Raw genomic sequence first — 19362 nt, forward strand, 5'->3', positions numbered from 1 at the left:
CACACTCGGCAGCCTGCCTATGAATGGAGCCAGTACAGAATAAAGCAGAGTAGGATAGGCCGAGTCCTGATGACACCATGTGAGCCCTGGATCCAACTGTGCCTGAAGCTGTAAATGCTCCTGGACTTCTCACTTTGCGGAGCCCATAAATTCCACTTTTGCCTAATCCTGTTAGACTTGAAATCCTGTCTGATTGTATTTAGTCCTTTCAACAATCTACTCAGTACGGTTTTACTTTACTTGTTTTTCAGACAGAAAATCGGGGCTCAGAGAGGTTAAGTGGCTTGAATAAGGATGCACAGTAGCTGTCTGGAGACTCTCCAAGTCAAAGCCCATGCCCTTTCCACTACTCCAAGGTGGCAGTCTAGTGTAGAGGGTGATAAACTGCAGTCGAGCACGAGGTAGGGTCTTCCATGTCAGGGAGTGAAGGGACCTCCTAGGAGAGGTGGCCCCTGAGGGATTACTAGAACAAGACTTGCTCTAATCAGAGACAGGTCTGTAGAGAAGCAGCAGAGGAAAGGATCCACAGCTTACAAACTGGTGGCTGGGTTTTTTTCCAGTTTTTATTTTTGCTTTAGTTGCCAACTTTAAAGAAACATAAGATTTCGTGTAAAAACATGGATGTTCAGCTTTTCTGGAAAACCAGAAGCTCTAGCAACGCTAAGCAGGGGGTCCCACGTGGCAACAATTTGCCAGAGCTGGGCGATGGTGGCCAAATGGGCAAGGCACTTACTTTCCAGATCTCCGGCCAGCCCGTGTCATTCAGGGTCGTCCCCTGCCTGGGCTGGGCTGCTGAGTGTGTGGCCTGCATGGCAGAGACCAAAGTGCTGTGTAGATGCTGTCCTCTGAGAACCCAGCCTCAAGTGAGAGGAGGGCGCTGGGGAGGGACCACGGTGGGCCCCCGCCTCTGTCCGCTCTGGCTGCTCCCAAGTCCCCAGGGCCCAGAACGGTTCCTGGTAGGGGCTCAATGCACACTTGGCGGAGGGAAGAAGAAAATGAGAGTGTGAGCTGGGAGCTTCCAGGCCCACCTCACAGCGACCGTATAAACCAACTCCAAGAGGCACCTTGGTGTAGAAGTCAGGAACAATGTGGGCTCTGGAGTGGGCACGAATTATGGCTCCACCACATACAACTGTGTCATCTGCGGAAGTTATTTTCACCTTCTGGGCCTTCAGTTACCCCTCCATAAAATGGGGATAGTAATAGTCAGAGGGTTGTTGTGAGCAAAATGGTAAGCAGTCAGTAAGTAACTATTAGCCTGACTTCTTCCATGATTCACTGACCTGAGATAAATTCCTTCCCCTCTCTGAGCCTCGGTTTACCCGAGGTGGTTAGATTTGATTTTCGGTTTGAACTTACCAGCTCTGGTATTCCATGACTATGAAAATTCAGCATTCCTGCAAACTCCCAGAGCTGGGCCACAGAGAAGCACCCTAGCAGGTCACAGGGGTCTCTCTGCTAAACCACTCCCCCACTGAGGTCAAAACAGACCTGAATGTCCATCATGGTATAACCATTTGATTCCAAATTCATTTAGATTTAGCCAAGTTCCAGCCCCAGGACCTGCTGTGGCTCATTTACTCCAAATCATAACCCAAAGGCACGGGGACAGAGCTGCAAGGAGCCGGCCCTCGGGGGCCCTTTCAGGGATCCCAGGGTGTCCTGTGCTTGCTTCTGAGCATGCAAGCAGGGCTCCGCACAGGCGTTTCACTGCGGCTGGCGCCGGGTCATCCAGCTGGCAGAGCCGTTTCCATTTCTCTCACACGCCCCCGGATGGGAAATGATTCATGAAAACCAAGAAGGTAAAATTAGCCCAGAGGCTGCCGAGTAATTTATACAGCCAACAGCCCCAGGAGGGAGGGAAGGCCCCCGCTGCCAGCTCAGTGTGGCCTCCTGGGGGCTGGCGGAGACCAGCCTGGCCATCAGGAGCCTCTGCCTCGGGGGTCTTCTATTTCTGGACTCAGCCTCCAGGACTGCTGGCGAGGCTTCCGGAGCTTTCTCTGACCCCTTCCATCCCCTCAACAGATCTGCTTGTGACATTAGGGACCTGCTGAGTGTCAGCGGGTGGCTGTGGAGACACGCATGCGTTTCACCCTCACCTCAGCCTTGGGGGGAAAGTTTCACCTCCTGTCTCACAGGTGAGGAAACTGAGGCTCAGAGAGGCCAGGTGAGTGGCCAAAGGTGCGTGGCAAAGCTCACATTCAAACCCAGATCTCATGGCCCCCAGAATCAGTGCTTCTCCCCACGCGGGGTGCTGTCTGCTGAACCCCAGTTTCTCAGGGTGGGGCGAGGGAATGGACCTGGTGGGGTTCCCTGGCAAGCCCCACCTCATCCTGCCATGTGCTTCTCATAGTCTCAGGACTTTTAGGACTAGGACCTGGTCCTTGACTCCAAGCCCAGTTGTCCCAACTGGCAAAGTGGAGAGTCCCCAGTCTCCTAGTATCTTCAAAAGGGGTTGAGAAAATGCCAGGCTGGGCCCTGAGCCATAAATCATACCCCTAAAAGGGAAGGACAGAACAGCAGGTGTCGGTGAGCCCCATGGTCCCACTTCATGGGGCCAGACACCAAGGCCCAGAGAGGGGTAGGAACTTACTCAAGGCCACACAGCAGATCTATGGCAGAGCCTGGGATGGAACTGCACCTCCTGAGTCCCACTGCAGAGAGCCTACTGTCAGAGCTGTTCACGAAGTGAGCAAATCTGAATGGGGGTTCCCAGCACGCAGGGGCAGCTGAGGCGGGAGTCACCCGAGACCTCCAGGGGCCCTTGATCTGGTTCTTCCCCAGGCATCTGCCCCCAGTTTTGGAACCCACAGTGAGGAACTGGAGAGGGCCCCTCAGAAGGCGGTAGGTGAGACTCCACACCTGTGGGAACCTGGGTGAGTCACCTCGCCTCCCTGAGCCTGGATGAAAGACGGGTGTGGGGAACTGAAAAGCAAAACGTGTGTGTGAACCACCCAGCAGGCTGTGAGCATCCCACAGGAATGCAGGGGTCCCGCACAAGCTTGGTCACAGCGCTCACCCTCAGCCCCTCTGGCCCCTGGCTTTGCCCAGAGGAAGCCCAAGGCCAGCCACGGGTGACACCCCACAGCCACCCATGCAGAGGGAACTTGCCTCTGTCCCCGGGGCTGGGCAGCTGCACGCCAGTGGGACAGCTCAGAGCCACACCCCACTCCCAGGACGGTTCAGAGCAGCTCAGAGGCACCGTCTCCCCAGAGGGACCGCGGCTGCCGTGGGCCGGCCCTGAGCACAGCACTTTCAAACATCACCGCACTGGACCCTTCCCATCAACGCTGGAGAAAAGGTGGCTGCGTCCTCACTTTACTGACACTCAGAGAGGATGAGTAGCTTGTCCAAAGCCTCACATCCATTCACGCAATTATTCACTCGACGACAAGTGTATACCAAGGCCCACCATGCGCCTTGCACGGTGCCAGGATGAGACAGGCATGTGTGGCCCTCCTGGCCATGAGAGGCCTTGTAGTGGTTCATGGGCAACCTCGAGCCACTCTGCTGGGATTCCAGTCCCAGCTTCACCCCCATATGTCCTTGAGAAGTCACCTCTCTGCACCTCAGTTTCCTCAGTAAATGGAGGATAATAATGGTGTCTACCTCATGAGGTTATTCTGAAGATTAAGTGAAATATTATGGGTCAAGACTTAGAATAGCACCTGGCACATAGTAAGCACTCAATAAACATGAACAGTTATTGTTGAGCCAGGACGCAAGCCCACCTCCCTCTGACGCCAGCAGCCATTCTCTTAACTCAAAGCTAGGCCGGCTCAGTGTCCGAGGTGTGTGTGACCCATCAGCATGACTGGTGAGGGTCTACAGTAAGAATCAGAAGGTGGGTTCAAGTTTCCCCTCTGCTAGCCGCCAGCTCAGACCAGCGCCTGGGCCTTTCTGAGCCTTGCTTCCTCCAGTCTTAAAATGTACCCCGTGATGGCTGCTCTCCTGCCTCCCTGGAGAAGTACCCAGAGTCCCCAGGGTTGCTGCAGGCCGCTGCCCACACCACAGGACAGGCCCAGAGAGCGAGCCTTCTCCCCAGCAGGGCACATGGCCTCAGCTGAAACAGCCACACTCTGTCCCCTGCCACCTCTGACTACTGAGAGGGTTTGTGGCTGGTGCTGGGGAAGGGCTGGGCCCCGGGCCAGTGACGGTGCTTCTCGCCTCTCGGGAAATAATCCCAACCCTCTGTGCTCATTGACCACACATGCCACAGACCAGAGGGCAAGAGGTCAAGCAGGGCTGCCCCGCTGGGCACCTTCCGCCAAGATATCACGTTGGGTGGCCTCGTGAAAAAGAACTGAACAAGGAGCCAGACGGCCTGGGTACATTCCCAACCCTGCCAGCGGCTAACTGTGTGGCTTTGGGAAAGTCACTTGACGTCTCTGGGCTTCTGATTCCTCATGTGTGAAATGGCCTTGACCAAGCTGCCTACTTCAGAGGATGGCTGTGCAGAGCTGGTTAGTTGGTGGCATAAAGGTGGTTTCGAACCTGAAAGGGGGTCGGGGGGGGGGATGGAGGTGTGAGAAAAAGAGCAAAGGGGCCATCCTTTCCAGCACTAAATATACAGTCACCTGCGGAGATTTGCCCCACAGGCTGAAAGGTAAACCCAGGCCTGGACCAGCCAGTGTGGCCCAGAGGGGCCCTGGGGCTCTCAGGGGAGAGCTTGGCCCCAAGCTGCTTTCTTCTCCTGCCCACCCTGCAGGCCAAGGGAGATCAAATCCCCGGCCACAACAGGCCCCATTGAGAGTCGGTAAATCTGCCCGAGGTGTGGGGTCATGTTACCAGGTTCCTGGCCACCACCACTAAGCGAAGGGTCAGGCTGACCTCCTTCCCTCCCAGTAGGCCCCGATCCAGAACCTACAGGACCAAGCCAGGCAGAAATCGGATCACCCACTGCATTCCCAGGCAGCAGCCTCCTCTGGGAAATCGGTGAACAGTGGGATGAAGCTGTCGCAAAGACCGGAGCCATCCCAGGCTGTCCACGGGAGCACAGGCCCTCTGAGCACCGAGGTGGGCCTGGACCTATCGCAGACAGGAGACCCCAGGGTAATAGTATTATTAGGATTTTATGAGCATTTTGCACCTTATACATGTTAGTTTACTTGGTCCTCACAGAAGCACCACAGTACGCATGCTATTGTCATCTCTATTTTACAAAGGACGAAACTAGGCACCGAGAGGTTAAGTCAATTTCCCAGAAACACCAGGATTTGAACCAAGGCATCTGGATTCCAAAGTTCACTTATCACGACAGCCACCCGAGAGAGGAGTCATTCAAAAACACACCTTTTGAGTAACGGTAGAAAAACCCAAGTGTGAGAGAGAAAAGACTCCAGGGGCCATGGCCATTGTTTCCAGCTCTCTGGAGACTGGCAGAGGGCACAGGGGCAGATTTTCTCTCTGGCTAAAGAAGGGATTCAGGAATAGTGGGAGACCCACAGGGAGACATTTGGTTCTGTGCAGAGCCTCAGGGGACAGATTTTAAATATTGCACAATAATTTGTTAAAAATGCAACTGGCTCCCATAACCCAGCAGTAGCTGCTACAGATATGACCAAAGAGGCACAAGAATAAAATCAGAATTAACCTAAATGTCCAGCAGTTAGAGAATGGTTAAATAAGTGACGATCCTCTCCACTGATATACTACTGTCTATTAGTTTTAAAAAAAAAAGAAGAAAAACAATATGGTAAGCTCACTGTGTAAAACCATGACTAGATTTCCTAGATCCAATGTTAAGTGAGAAAAGCAATTTGAAGAATGAAACCATTTGTTTAAACACACATATGCAGGCACACACACACACACGCACATGCTATAATGGTACATATTCCTATAGGTTCTGTGTGCGGTGCATAGACAAAGATCTAGATGGATATATACCGAAGTAATAACAGTGATGATTAACCTTGCAGAGGAGGCTGGAATGCTACGGTTATCAAGGAGACTATGTTTCACTTTTTAAACATTATTTGATTTTTTTACAGCAAAAATGTATCCGTATATCCCTTATATAATTAAAACATAGTAAAACAACATAAAAAAGGCACAACGAGCTGTCTTGGAAACAGTGAGCTACTGGTCCCTGGAAGTGTGCAAGCATGTGCATTGGGGTGGAGGGATTTACCACAAGCATAGGTGGGTCTAGTCCTTCTGGACTTCACAGCCTCATCAGGGGAGCAGAGCAAAGCCCTTACTGTCCCCGCATCGTGAGAGGCTTTAAGAAAGCACAGAGAATCGGATCTTGGAGGAGGGAGAGGCCAGGAGTTGTGGACGCTCACTGTGACGCAGTCAGAGGCACACAGGCCAGCAACCAAGTCCACCTCCAGCTGTACAGCTCCACCCCTCCCCTTCTCCCAATAACACCCAGCCCTGGCCCCTCTGTCCCAGCAGCCCCCAGCCCCTGGCCAGCATGTCTGGCGTCAGCCTCAGACTCCCAGGGTGGGGGCCATGTCTTTGGGAAGACCTCACACTGGGGACAAGAATTCAGGAAGGAAGGAGGAAGTGGATGTAAAATGCTTATAGGGCTGAGCTCCCCTGACTGTGACACTGAGCCCAGGCAACAGCCCAGGTCACATGAGGAGCCCTAATCCCCAACAGGCGGATCCCTAGCCTCAGCCAGACCCCTAGCCCTAGTCAGGCACTGTAACAAGCCAGTACCAGTGAAGCTCTTACCTTCAGGACAGCTACAGCGTCAAGAAAAGAGTCAAGCGATATAGCTCTGAGTCCCAGCTCAGCCCCTGACTTCCTACAAGACCTTAACAAAGTCACTGAACCTGTGGAGCCTCAACTCCCTCATCCGCAAAATGGGCTCACAGTATCCACCTCCCAATCTTGCTGTGTAGATGAGACATCATCCGTGTAGCCCCTTTGTGAACCATACGGACTCCCACAGAACACACGGCCTCATCCGCGCCGCGGACCGAAAAGGAGGTGGCAACACCTGACCGCCAAAGGCAGCCACACTTGCTGCAAGACAGGAGTGAGTCCAAAAGGGCAGGGGAGCCTTTCTTGGCTACTGTCCTGGGCCGAGGGCCAGGGTGCTTGCGGGGAGGGCAGGGAGCCACCGACAGGTGCCCGGGCGGAGTCCGGTTTCTACCTGAAACTGGGGGCAGGGGCTCCTGGGAGCCAGGCCAGCGAGTCCTCCCCTCACCGCTAGCCCAGGAAGCCGGGGCAGGGGCGGGCGACAGACCCACAAGGGCAATCAAGGGGAGGAAGAGCAAAGCTCAGTCACTGCCAGGAGGGGCGAGCAAAGGGCCGGCCTCGGAGGACTCCACCTGGGAGGCAAAGCAGTACGGGCCACGCAGAACTGGCTCGGGGTCCTGTGAGGACAGGGGCTGCCGAGAAGCAAGAAGGTCCCACCTGGCACTCACAGGGAAAAGTGCCAGCTCTGGGAGAGGGTGGGGCAGCAGGACGAAGCCTGAGGTGGTCCAGCTGCCCCAGAGCTGCCCTCTACTGCCTCAGGGAGACCCAGGGCTGTGGCAATACTGAGTCCAGCGTGGGGCCAGCCCACGGCACAGAGGGCCAGGGAGGTCTGAGGACAGAAGCCTCCAAGCACGACCAAGGCCACTGTCAAAACCAAAGCACCAAATTGTAAAATAGAGAGCTAGCGGGAAGCAGCCGCATAGCACAGGGAGATCAGCTCCGTGCTTGGTGACCACCTAGAGGGGTGGGATAGGGAGGGTGGGAGGGAGGGAGACGCAAGAGGGAAGAGATATGGGGACATATGTATACGTATAACTGATTCACTTTGTTATAAAGCAGAAACTGACACAGCATTGTAAAGCAATTATAGTCTAATAAAGATGTTAAAAAAAAAATATATATATATAGTTGGATTAATATCTCCAAAAAAAAAAAAAATCCCAATGACTCCTGCGAATGCTTCCCCAGCCCCATCGGGCAGGATCCCAGGCAGCTGGACTCCCCGCTGAACGGCAGCCAGCCCGGCGGGGAGCTGCAGGGAGGGAGCCGGAGGCTGGGCCACCTTGAACGGGGCCCCAGGGAGGAGGGCGTAGGTGGGGCTGGTGGGAGGGGCGCTCCGCACAGCTCCCTCCTAGGCAGGCCGCCACGCTCTCCGTGGACCTGTGGCCACATGCAGGCCCAGGTGCACGTTGGTCTGTTCCCAGGGGCCCCGGGACGGGGCAGGTCGCCTCCTCTCGGAACAGGAGGCTGGGTCAGAGCTCAGGACCACAGCAGCGACTCCGCTGCCCCGACACTGCGCTGCTCCGCCAGTCGGCCCAGGTGGGGACATCAACTCTCCCTCGTCACCTCAACCACGTGTTCACCGCTCAGGTCTCAAAGGCGGGCCTCAGCTCAGCTCTGGCCCATCAGAGGGTTCACGCAGGAAGCAACTTCAGGCTGCCGTCCACTGCTCACCTCCTAAACGGACCCAAGCCATCACACACCAGGCTCCTGGCGCCTGCCCAACCCCCAAACTCAGCTACAGACCTCAGGCCTCGCTCCCCCCGCCCGCACTGACTCCTAGGCGGTGGCTGGCACAGCCCCGGTGAGCTCGCAGCGCAGCGTGGGGCAGTGGAGACAAGAGGGTTCAGCCATGGCCACCCGACCACCCCAGATGCCACCCCACTGACCAGGACAGCCTGGGAAGGCCTGCTGCTTACGCCAGAGGCCAGCCTGCCTGTCCAGCCAGGACTGACTCCCAGGGCAGCCAGGCACCGGCAGAGCTACGGGGTCTGCTTACTAGCAACCTACCCCACTGCATACCAAGAAGCAGCCTTCCTCAAGGGTGAAGACCGAAAGGAAACTCCACCTGATGGCCCCTTCAGTCCTTTAAAGCACCTACTCAGCGTGATCTTACCTCCCACCTCAGGATCTCTGCCTCCAGGACAGTCTTTAGGTCTCAACTCCTTAGCCTGGCCTTCAGGGCCTTCCTGGGCTGGCCCTAACCTGCCCCTCCAGGGTCATTCAGCCACCTTTTCTCCAAACACCCTGCTCACCTGCCGTTCCCTGAACCCTGGGATCCTCACGTTGCCTGACTTTGCACATACTGTTCCCAGTGCTGACAATGTCCTTCCCTCTTCCTCCACCGGGCAAACTCTTACTCCTCCTTCAAGGTCCAGCTTGACATCACTTCTGGGAAGCCTAACTATGCTCTCCCTCCCCCACAGCCAAGGCAGAATACTTGCTCCCTTCCCCACCCTGTCTCTGAGCAGCAGGGCACTTCCTACCTTCAATCACAGTTAGGATCTGGGCCAGAGCTGCTCAAACTATTTATGGTAAAGAAACATTTTTTTTGTGTAAGTTTTCCAATCTGCTGCCCACTGATGCTTTTGTAAATTACAATAAAAAATGGTGTGGCAGTGTCAAGTTGCAATATGAGCTTCTCAACACTTACTCTAATGTCTGTACCTGTCTCACTGCAGACCAGTAACACAGAGCTCATGGATGGGCGGCAATCTGCAGACCACCCTCTCCATGGCACTGGCAGGGCTCTGTGTTCCCGGTGCAGGGCCCTTCAAATTATGTCTGTGTTTGGACCTCCAGAGCCCAAAGGGGTGCTCCATGAACATCTACTGGCTCAAATATTGCGTGGGAAGGTCCCAGCAACCCTGTAACAGGTGCATTACCTGTGCTAGGCATCCCCATTTCTCAGGTGAGCATGTAGAAGCACACAGAGGGTGACTGGCCTGATGTCACAACTGGCCCACATTGGATCTACCCAAAAAAGAATTCACAGTAACGATAGTAAAGATGATCCAAGATCTCAGAAAACAAATGGAGGCACAGATCTAGGAGATACAAGAAATGTCTAACAAAGACCTAGAAGAACTAAAGAACAAACAGAGATGAACAATACAATAACTGAAATGAAAACTACACTAGAAGGAATCAATAGCAGACTAACTGAGGCCGAAGAACGAATAAGTGAGCTGGAAGACAGAATGGTGGTGATCACTGCCACGCAACAGAATAAAGCTGGCCCACACTGTACTCTCTCTGTACTGCCCAGCATCACAGGGGCAGACTTTTGGAACCTGCAAGCCCTCAAGTCCACCATTCCCCCCAGCACAGGCTCCTGACAGCATTTCCCACTGCAGTAACAGTGAGGTAGCCCCATGCAGTGGTGAAGAGCTCAGCCTCTGGAATCAGACCAGACCTGGGTTCAAATCCTGGCTCAGCCTTTCATTGCTGTGTGGCCTTGGGTACGTCACTTCACTTCTCTGGGCCTCCATCTTTCCTCTGTAAACTGAGGCTAGTAACATGAGTCAGGCAGCACCCTGCTTCAGGCAGAGCCCATACACACCTATAAGCCCCATTCAGGTTTGGCTGTTACCGATGTGTATAAAAGACCTGGGATGACCCAGTCGGAAACTCTTGACCTGGATCTTCCCTTTCTGCTCATCTCCCCGAAAGACCCAACATCTTCTCTTGGGAGTAAATTCTTCCTGGCTGCTGAGTTTGCTGATCTCCTTTGATGATCTCACCGCCCTGCCCTCCCCACCCCAGGCTAAGGGGCTTCTCCCTTCTCACCCTGCCCCCCTCCCTGGGACACCTTAAGCCTCCGATCCTCTTCACCTCCTCTCCAAATACCAGCCCCCTCTGGAACACAGCTGGTCTGAGGAGGGGCCCTGCACCACCCCGGGAAATGCCCCCTGTCTGGTTGGGTTAGAGCAGTGAAGAGCCAGGCTGTGAGGTGGGGTCGGGCCCCAGCCTGCAACTCCACTCTCACCCACCCAGAGCCCACCTGCCCTGTACCTTAGGCCATGACAACGCTGAGTCCACCCCAACTGGGTCCCGGTCCGCTGTCCCTACAAGAGGCTCACTCCCTGCTGGGGCGGAGGGTCTGGTGAGCTGTTCCCCATGCCCCTCAGCCATCCTGGAGCCTCTCAAGCTGGCCGTCTCCATCCCCTGGGCATCGGGCAGCAGGATCCCTTCCTGCTCCTCAGCACTTTCCCTTGGGGAAAGTACAAGATAGTGGGAGAAGCCACTCTGGGAAAGCTGACATCGTGGGTGTAGTTCCATATTTACTTGCTCAGTGACGTCCACTGCAGCCCAGCCCAAGACAAGTTGATATCCTGCCCGCCGATCCCTCTCGCCCCCAGCCCTGCCCAGGAGAAGGAGCCCACTGGTCACCAGCCCCTCCTACCCCGAGTTCCTTCATGCACATCACCCGGGGTTGCTGCCTCTGTCCCCTCAGGACGGGGTGAGCTCCTGCCGCTACAGATATTCAAGCAGTGGCCGGACAACCTGTCCTTTTGGAGGGCAGGGCACCGAGACTAGGCCAAACGCTCTCAGAGGTCCCCATTCGGCTCTAATTCCAGGAAGTGGAGGCCTGGGGTGCGGAGGAAGAAATGCTAGATGTGGGGTTAGAATTTTAGCTCAGTCACCCCCTAAATTGTATGACCTCCGGCAAATCACTTCCCATCTCTGACCTCAGTTTTTTCAGCTATAAAATGGGGGTCGTGAGAGCTGTTCTGCCTGCCTCAGAGACTAATGATAAAGGATTTGGGGGAAGTTTGAAGTCAAGAAGAGAGTCCTGGGTTGCCCTTATGGATCAGGTGGGATGGGGAAGAATGAGGGGTGGAAGGAAAAGCCCTAGAAGGCACTGAAGGCTCCAGAAGCCCAGGCTTGCCTCACTCTGCGAATAGGGTCCCCACCCTCAGCACCCACCCCTGATCTGAGGCTGACGCTGGGGAACAGGATGGCCAGCAGCCCTCGTCCTTCTCCACCTCTGCCCCCACAGCCCAGAGTCATTGCACAGCAGGCTCTTAGCTTGTCCAGATGAGCCAGCAAGATCTGACCCATGAGGTTCCTAGGTGGGGAGAGGTTCCTGGGTGGGGAGAGGGTCCTGGGTGGGGAGAGGTTCCTGGGTGGGGAGAGGGTCCTGAAGCCGGCTGTGTAAACCAAGAGCTTATAAATCAAATCCTGGTTTGAAAGCACCCAGGGAACCTGCTGGGAATTGTTACATAACACAAGGAGGCAACCCCTAAAGCCTCCTTTGTTGATGTGGGTTTCTCCAGGTGATTGGAAAGATTAGATTATGACTGTGGGATCTGAAGCTAGTCACGTATCCTCTCTGAACCCAAGTTTCCTCATCCAGAAATGGATGTAGAAGAGACCTCACGGGGCCGATGTCAAGTGCCCTGATGCTCAATACGTGTTCCTCTTAACACGTGGTCCTGAAAACAGGGAGGAAAAGGTTTTCTTCCACAGAAGGTGATGCAGGACTGACATTACCTTCTCCATGTACAGAAAGGGAGAATGAGGCCCAAGCACGGTTGGCCTTGAACACAAGCCTGTAGGGGTGGGTAAGTGTCTGAAGGTGTGGTCCAGTCCCCTTCAAGTAGAGACCCCCCATGACTCATCCACTGTCTCACATTCAGGCACTGCTGTCCCCAGCAAGGGGCACAAGATTACTTCCGTGCCCTAGGGCATGCCTCCCCTGTGGTCATGACCTCACACCCGAGGAGGTGGCCCCAGGGCCGTCCCCGTGCCACACTGGTGCTCGGTGCTGCTTCCTCAGGAGCCTCTGCGAGGCCAGCACCATTATCATGCCTGCTGTGCAGATGAGGAGACAGGCAACCCCCAGACAGGCAGCCTCTTACCCACATCTCCCAGCTGCCAGGCGCAGGGGCAGGAATGAACCTGAGGCCACACCCACCTCAAGGGCATAGCGCTGTCCCCGCCCACACGCTCCCTCTCAGTGGCCCCCACCAAGAGGCCAGCCCAAGGCACTTTGCTGCGTCTTATCTGGGGGTGCCATGGCCACTCAGAAATGAAGCCAGACACACTCTAGGAAGCCTGCAGTCCCCAGAACTGTGCCCCAAACCATCTGCACTGAGCCTCAGTGTGGAGGACCAAGTCCTCACCTCCTTCCTCCACCTCCCCTTTCGGAATGGCCATCACCATGCCCATCCTCATCCTCATCCTCTCCTACCTTGACTACTGTAACAGCCTCCTAATCGGCCTCCCTGCCTCCAGCCTCACACCCAAGCTGCTGCTGCTGCTGATTTCTGGGACCTGGACCTGCTCTCCACGTCAGCTTTCTCGTCATAAAACCCTCTGCGGTTCCCAGAGGCCCCACAGACAGAGTATAAACTCCTCAGCATAGCAGTCATAACCTTTCACAATCTGGCTGGGATAGAGCATCGGGGTTAGGTGGGAGGGCTCAGGAGCCAGAAGACCTGGGTTCAAATCCCAGCTGTGCTGCTTACCAACTGGGAAACTTTGGGCAAGTTACTCCACCTCTCTGAGCTTTGGTTTCCCAAAGGGAAATAATAGTGTCAGTAGAATGGGGAAATAATAGTACCAATATCAGGGTACTGCTGGGAAGATGAAATAGAAAATGTGTTCTGAAGCACTTTGCACATAGTAAGTGCTCAATTCATTCATTCATTCCACAAATATGAGGCCTTACTATGTGCTCTGCACTGTTCATGCAGCACTGAACAAAGCTGACAAAACTCCCCGCTCTCCAGGAACTTACAGCATAATTAAAGGAGGCAGCCAAAGACAACATATTGATAAATAAGTAAAACACAGGGCGTGTTATATGTGTTATGCACTAAGGAGAAAAAAAGCAGGCAAGCAGAGGAGGATAAGGGGGCAGGGGTTGCAATTTTAAATGAGAAAGTGCCCACAAGAAGGTGACATTTGAGCAAATCCTGATGGAGGTGAGGGAGCCTGCCATGGAGATAATGGGTAAGAGTGTTCTAGCAGCAGGAACAACCAGTGCAAAGGCCCTGAGGCAGGATCAGGACTGGTGTGTTAGTCATATTACTATTATCATCACTGTTATTCTCTTTCTAGCCTCATCTCCCTCCACCTCCTCCCTTACCCACACTCTCCAGCCAAATGAACCACCCAAGCCTCTCCAAGCCATTCCGTGTGCTCATGCCTTTGTACAAGCCTCATCCCACACTAAAATGCCTCTCCCCTTTCTTTCCAACTCCTACTCATCCTTCAAAACCCAACTGAAAGGCCTCCCCCTCAGGGAAGCTTTCCTTGACTTAAGAGTCGATGGCTGTCTCCCTTGCATCCTTCTGTTATAAACTGTAACTGCCTGGTTAACTGCCCACCTCCTCCCACTGGTCTGTGAGGGGCAAGGACTGGGTTCCACACTGCACCCCCAAGCCCAGCACAGTGCCTCACTGTGTGCACTGACCACCTGATGAATGAAGGAAGAACTGAAGGATGCCCCAGGCCTCCCCTCTTAAAGAGCCTTAGCCCCGGCGACGCCACCACGAGTGTGACTGCCCCTGTGAACACTGGGCTTTCCAACGCAGATACAAATCTGCAATAGGAAACAGGCTTTTTAAAAATAACAGCACATTTTTCTTTTTTCTTCATTGTTTTTTTTTTTCTTTCTGCACGGCTTATTTTTCCGGTGCAGCCCCGGGGCCAGCTGCAGGGAAGTCCCTCCCAGGCCCCACTCTAAGAACATGGAGCTCTGGGGCCTCTAAGGACTCCCAGGCCAGAACAGGGGTGGAAAGGCACCAGATGCCCTGGCACCAAGGCCACCAGGCACCTCTGAGCCAGGAACCCCTTTTCTCAAACCCCAATGTTAGGTGGATGTTACCTCCTGGAAACTTTATAATGCCATGTGACATTTCCAAAGGGGCTTCTCCTTGGTGGGTCTGGGGTTCCCTGCCCTCACTCTAAGAGGGCATCCCGAGGGAGATGGCATCAAACTACCAGCGTTCCAATCCTGGCCACACTGCTGTGTAACCCTGGGTCCCTGCCATCACCTCTTGGGGCCTCAGTTTCCCCATCTGTGAAATGGAAATAATAATACCTACCTTGTTTTCTGTGTAGGGTATGTGACATGCTTAGGACCACACCTGGCACACAAGAAGCCCTCAGTAAAAATTAGCTGCCTTCATCATCATTATCTTCATCTTCATCAGCCCTAGATCTCCTACTGTGTGGTCCCTTCACTGAATCATACGCTCCATAGATCAGAGACCTCAAGGATCTGTTAAATCTCACCCTCTTGGCCTTTCTGGAATTTTCCCTCGTACACTCTAGAAACATGGTCCTTCTGGGGCATGGACACCTGTTAAGTATGGGGGGCTTAGGATCTGCACTCTACGGGCCACTTTTCCTCCCACACCTGACACCTCCTTGCAGCTGGACCCACCTGCCCATACTCCAAGGAAGCAGCGTTTATTAATCCTGTCCTTAGCCCCCAGCACATTGTGAGCCCCCAGCCAATGCTCAGGGATTTATCAGAAGGTATTCCGTGAGCAGCTCTCATGCACAGACACTGGAGGTGCAGCGGCACACACACACCAACCCAGGCCCTGCCCTCGCAGAGCTTACGGTCTGATGAAAGAGTGAGACTGCAAGCAATAATTACAACAATAAATGTAAAATTGCTACTAAAACGAGTGCTATAAATGCGAGGTACATGGGGCCATGAAAGGCCGTAATAGGGAGTTCAACCTAATCTGGGAGGGCTTCCCTGAAGAGGTGACGCTAAAGCTAAAAGATGAGGAAGAGGCCTACGAGAGGAGTGTAATGCATGGTCAGGGCAGAGGGGGCAACATGAGGATAGCACCATGTTAGGCTAACCATGGTAAATAGGGGGAGGCAAGACGGTGTCCCCATAGCATCTGGAGGGCAACTTAAGGATTTCTGTCTTTCTCCTAAATACAGTGGGAGTCCCTGAAGGCTTTTCAGGCAGAGGTTGATAGACTCAGATTTATTTGTCAAAAAAGCTCACCCTGGCTGCTGAGGATGAGCTTTTCCAAGCCTGTGTGTGTATACTTGTCTCTGCCTGGAATGCTCCCCTACTCTCTGTATCAGTCAGGACAGGCTAGGTTATGCTGCAGTAACAAACAACCCGTAAATCTAAGTGGTTGAAAACAACAAAGGCTTAATTATCACTCATGCTGCATGTCCATCATGGGGCACCAAGGGACTCCACTCAGGTAGTAACACAGGGACCCAGGCTAGCAGAAACAGCCACCACCCCACCTCCTGCCAGTTGCCACACCACAGGAAAAGAGCACTCAGGAGGGTCTCACACCAGCAACTAGATGCTTTGGCCCAGAAGTGGCATGTGTCACAGTAGTTCACAACTCACTGGCCAGTCACACAGCCCCACCCAACACAAGGGGACCTAGATTCAATCCTACATGTGCTTGGATGAACTGGAAATATTTAGGGGGTAGCATTAAGGACCACCAGACACTCTCCCTCTCCATCTTGCCCTTCCCCAGCCTTAACTCATTCATTAGATCACAACTGTTTCAGTATTCCAGAAGGAGGGACCAGCATGTGCAGGCGAGAATACGGAGTATAGAGAGATCTAGGGGAGGTGGAAGATGAGGCCAAGGAAAGGGTAGGGGCCAGATTACTCAGAAGCTTCTAGGTTATGGTAACAATTTGGTTCTTTATCCCAAAAGCACTGGGAAGACTTCTCAGTGCTTTACACAAAAATGGGGAGCTTGCTGTGATCTTCTTTGGAACAGATCACTCTTACTGCCATCCTGAGACTGGCGTGGAGGTGAGGTCACAGGTGGACAGTTAGGAGGCTAGTGCTGTTGTCCTGGGGATAGACAGTGGTGGCTTGACCAAGACACTGGGGAAGAGAAGACGGAGAGGAGCGTACGGATTCAATTTATAGGTTAAAGTTCCCTAGATCCGGAGATATAGTGGATTGCGGTGAGGGAACGGAGACACAAAGGTTTCTGCCTTAACGACTAGCAGAATAGTGATAGCCGTGGCCAAGATGAGAGCCCTGGAGGAGGTTTAGGGAGGAAGACGATGGGACAGCCTTGGAATCTGTGTGTTGGTCATAACTGTGAGATGGTCAAGAGAACAGACAGAGGAGGCATATGAATAAACAGGAATGACTCCTGACTCCTCGTTCAGTGGTCTTTACTTCCTTCATACTTGCCAATAACTTAGAACTAGGGAAACCTCGCCTCCCCTCCCCCACCCAATTTAAGTCCAGGTGAGGAAAGATTCAGATGATTGTAGTCTTAACTTGACACCAAGGAGAACAAATTTATGAAACACATCAATCCAAAGGGTCTGGAGGACAGAACTGTAACTCAGGTCAGAGTAGTATATAAGTGATGGTTGTGATGGCTGATCAAGGGCTCCTGGGACCAGTGAGGGGAGCCCCTCATCTTTGAATATGTCTCTAGGGAAGGGAGAGTAGACCTTGCCCCAGCTGTTCCTTGGAAGCCCCGTCAGTTTGGGACTGAATGGACCTAGGTGGGGCTTGTTGGGCAATCCTGATATTCCCAAGAGAGTGCTCTGCAATAATCCCAGGCAGAGAGCAACATTTCTTATATCATGTGTGGCCCCCGGGCTAGGCATTTTCTCTGTGCTATCTCATTTAATCTCACAGCTGACTGGCCAGGCAGGCTTTGTTAGCCCCACTTTAGGGATGGAGAAGCAAGGTCCAGAGAGGTCAAAAGTAACCGTGCCAAGTCCAAAGTCACATATCAGTATGAAGGGGAGGAAGGACTCCAGTGGAGAAGCCCCTTTTCATTAAACTAAAGCAATAGGCCTGGGCTCTATTCCCAGACACATGCCCACACAGAAATCTGCTTGCCCACCTCTCAGAGCGTTGCTGGGTGAAAATCATGCCCCACTCCCCCTGAAAGGAAACACAGCCTGTTACTTTTGCCCCATGGACCTCACAACCCTAACCCCTTTCTTCCTCTCAAGGGGAAATGTGGGCAAAGGCCAGCTTGGGTGCCAGAGGCATCACGCTCCATGGAAAATTCTTTTGCCCCAGCACAGATAAAACCCCCATTTTATAGGGTTTCCAGGCATGGAGAGCAATCTCTCATTATTGCCTCCTGTCCCCGCGGACAAAGAACTGGGTGTGTTTCCTTCAACCACTCTAAATTATATACCACAGCCTTTCTCCACATGAAGCAAACGTCTAAGAAGAGAGGTTTAACATTTTTCTCCCCGAAGTCCCAGCCCACCCCTGGGATCTAAGCCCCTATCGCCCAACCCCATACAAGACACAAGCAACTTTTCCGCCAGCACTGCTCAGCGCTCGAGACATGTGTATTCTCCTTGCAGTCACTTGCCTAGGGCGTGCTGGCCTTGACCGGAGAAAGGTCATCGGCCGCTAAGTGCCTGCAGAGCAGAGCACCTTGGGGATTGCGAGTGGGGGATGGAGGCTACACTCCGGACATTTCCCGAAGAGTCTACACCGCAACTAAGATGGAAAATGTATTAAAGAAACAGCCCCCGGCGCGGCCACGTTTAGCGGGAAATCGTGCGGCGCGTGGGAAGAGGCCCCACTGCACCCTGGAAGGACCCGTGCCCCCCAAATCAGCCCCCGGGCGCCGAGCCCAAAGTGCCCCCGAGAACTAGGCCAGCGGCGGCGGCGAGCCCTCCAGCCTTCGGCGCCCCGCCCCGCCCGTGTCACCGCGTTCTCATTCCGAACGCTCGGCCCGGGCGGCCGCTCCCATTGGTCGGCGGCCACATCCGTCAGCGGGCGGCACGTCGGCGCAGAGAAAAGGCTACATTGTAACAAGGCGAGCGAGCTAGGAGCTAGCGGGGAGGAAGGAGGCGGAGGGGCGGCCCCCGAATCCCACGGCGGCGGCGGCGGCGGCGGCAGCGGCACCGGCAGCGGCAGCAGCTACCTGCCGAGGGTTAACCCACCTCGGGGCCGGGGCGAGCCGCCCCCCCGGTCCGCGCCCGCGCCGCCCGGGCCCCCCGCACTGCCCGCGATGACTCCCCCGGCCGCCCGCCACCCCCGAGGCCGCTCGCAGCCCCTGCACCGGCGGCCCCCGCGCGCGTTGGCAAACTGCCGAGCGCTTTCCGAAGCCATTTTCAATGGCCACATTGGCTACCGGGGCTGACTCACCTTCCCGGGAATGCTGCGGCAGCCGCGGGGCCCGAGCGGCGCGGGCGGCCCGGCGGGCGGCTCGGCGGAGGCGGCGCGGCCCGGGCTGGCGGCCCCCGCGGCGGGAGCGGCCGCGCTGCGGGCGCGCTGGTCCCCGGCGAGGCAAAGTTTCAGCGCCAGCCTCGGCGCGGCGGCGGCGGCGACTCGCTGCTGCTCTCCTCCCCTGCTTTGACCACCATCTTATTAGTACAGGAAATGACATGGAAAACGGAAGAAAGCGGCGTTTGGGGCAGACGCGGACCCCCCAATTCAGGGGCCGGAGCCGGGACTCACCAGCCGCGTCCCAACCCGGCCCCGGAGAAAACTCCCGGGGCCCCCTCGGCCCCCGCCCCGCGCCCTGCCCGGAGGGGGGAACCTGGCTCCTCGAACCCAAAAGGAGAGGGCGACTTTTATAAACCAGCCCGCGGAGAAATCGAGAAAAAAAATAATAAATGAAAAAAGAAAAGGTTAAAAGAACTTTCGAGCTGGGACACTTTTTTTTTTGGTCGGAATTAAAAGTTCTAGAATTT

The 19362-nt window shown here is 54.6% G+C and overlaps 1 protein-coding gene across 1 annotated transcript in view; it reads right to left on the bottom strand.

Annotated features, from left to right (window-relative positions):
* The window catches only part of PRDM11 (PR/SET domain 11), an 81914-nt gene extending 63031 nt beyond the window's left edge, over positions 1 to 18883 (bottom strand). The window contains exon 1 of the mRNA XM_057553891.1: positions 18815 to 18883. The gene's annotated coding sequence lies outside the window, so the exon portion shown is untranslated. The remainder of the gene's footprint in view (positions 1 to 18814) is intronic.
* Between the last annotated feature and the right edge of the window lie 479 nt (positions 18884 to 19362).

This window comes from Balaenoptera acutorostrata, chromosome 9 (assembly GCF_949987535.1).
Source record: "Balaenoptera acutorostrata chromosome 9, mBalAcu1.1, whole genome shotgun sequence".
Classification (NCBI taxonomy): domain Eukaryota; kingdom Metazoa; phylum Chordata; class Mammalia; order Artiodactyla; family Balaenopteridae; genus Balaenoptera; species Balaenoptera acutorostrata.